Source organism: Octopus bimaculoides, chromosome 2 (genome assembly GCF_046866305.1).
Source record: "Octopus bimaculoides isolate indiv1 chromosome 2, ASM4686630v1, whole genome shotgun sequence".
NCBI classification, from domain to species: Eukaryota; Metazoa; Mollusca; class Cephalopoda; order Octopoda; family Octopodidae; genus Octopus; species Octopus bimaculoides.
Window position 1 is genome coordinate 160,999,075 of NC_142929.1, and position 2,500 is coordinate 161,001,574.

Below are 2,500 nucleotides of genomic sequence, written 5' to 3' on the forward strand. Positions count from 1 at the left end.
CATAAATAAATCGACGTACAGAGAGGAGGAAAGAGTGGATAGAGGCTCCGACAAACCTTTTGTCCCCAGTATTACTGTAGTATATATTAATATTAATATGTGGTTCTACAGCTAACTGCTATGAGAGAAACGATTAAAGCGGTCAATCTTTAATAAAAGGTAGCCGAATATAACTGCATTCACCGTCAGTCTTTTCATTTCTTCCCTTAATGTCTTGTATTCTTCTATTGTTAATTGTTCCCAAGACAGCATAGTTCAATATTTTTATCGTGTCTAAGACAACAGGGTGTGAATTTCATATCATGAATGAGTACCTGCTGTTTCAATTTTCATTAGAAATGAAGTCAGCGATAAACGTTTGTTCACCTACCAATATTTTTTTACGCTGGTCTAATGCTCACAATATCAATGACTCTTTTTACTAAAGGCACAGGGCCTAAAATTTTGGTGGAAAAAGGCGAAAGACTATGTCAACTTCGGCGAAATATGGCCGCTGAACGTCAAGCCGGGAGAAATACTAAGCATCTTGTCCGCTAAAGATTCTGCCAGCTATCATGATTAAATTTCAATTAAATATAACATTGGATCACTTGTTTTCTTTATTCAAAATGCGGACAGAACTTAAGAGATGATCTGATATATTAAAGAATACAATTCATTATACCATACTGCATGTGGACAGCTAAGATACACTGTCTTGTGTGGTAGCATCACAAAAACAATGTCAATAGCAGCTTTTCGTTAGCATGAGATGGCTTACATTCAAGAATTCCTAAGTTGAATATTCCATACAAATATAACATTTTTTGAGTGTGTATATAATTCTCAATAACAATACTTTTAGAATAACTTTAGCATAACTTTGGTTATCTTTGGTTTAGTAAAATCATTTTGCTAAATATGTATTTATGTATAAAACTTATTTGGACGAATCACTTAAAAATTATTGGATAACACTTCATAAAACAGAAAAAGAAAAGAGAATAACATTTTAAAGTGAATTAGATGACTTATTTGCATTTGAATTTATAATGCAATAAATATTCAATTCCGAGAATATGTCTATAAATGGTATTTTTTATAGAAAATAAATGTATGAATTCACTTCATATATAAATGATTAGAATAGTTTTCGTCTCATTTCCTTCACTATATGGAGTGTATATTCTAAAATCGCATTATTATTGTTCTTGTTGTTCTTTGTGGTGTTGGCGGTGGTGGTGGTGTTATTGTTGTTCTTGTTGTTGTTCTTCTTCTTGTAGTCGTCGTTGTTGCTGTTGTTGGTGTTTCTTTATATTTTGATTGTGACGTTATTTAAGCACAAATGTGTATAACCATTCTTACAAAGGTTATACACTATTGTAGCTGTTCTGAAGACAGCGTTGGCGGCTACAAGTGGAATCGGATGTTTAACCACAACGGATCATCCCCGAACAGTTTATTTGATTATGTGACAAAGATCTAATGTCTAAATCGGCAGGTTGGCGAGACATTTTATTTTGAGAGGAAACTAAAGATATGAATGTGCGTTTATCGAAATGTCTCCCACATTTGTTCTGTATATCATAAGTAGTAATTACACTAAGCACACTAGTAGTTTAACCAATACACTGGAAGCAACTTGGACGAAGATTATCTACGTAAACTTTCCTGCATACTTACACTCACAGCAGTACTGTTGGAATGACTTATGTGTGGTAGCAGGAGCCTTTTCCATACCATCGGAAATATACAGAATTGGTTATCGGAGAATCGCTATGATATCACCAGCCCCAATTTCCGGCGTCCTAATTCCCCCGATTGTAAATTTATGGGGTAATTAGTGTAAGGCACGGTTAAGAAAGACTCCAGCCGTTCTGCTTGCAACACTAAGGACGAGCTGGTAGCCAAGATCAAAGAGGTGTTCAAAGATCTTTACAGGGACACAGTGAGGTAAACATACGCAAATTCCCGCATTTTCCATGCCATGGTGTAAGCTAAAATCAATTGCCTAGGGGTAAAATATTGTTTTCCAACCACGATCTGGTTGATATATCTTGATTTTTTTACTACTTTTATTTTGGGATGCGATAATGTGTTTTCTTTACCTTTCATGAAAACTTTCAAATTTGTCCGCAAAATCCTATAATATATGATACACACACACACACACACACACACACACACACACACACACACACACACACACACATGCACACACATGAATATATATATATATATATATATATATATATATACACATACATATACATACACACACACACATACACACACACATATATATATATTTATATATATATATATATACATACATATACATACACACACACACACACACATACACACACATGCATATATATTTATATATATATATATATATATATATATATATATATATATATATAATTTTCCAGTAAGCTTTGTAATCGTTACCAATATATATATATATATATATATATATATATATATATATATATATATATATATATACATATATAAA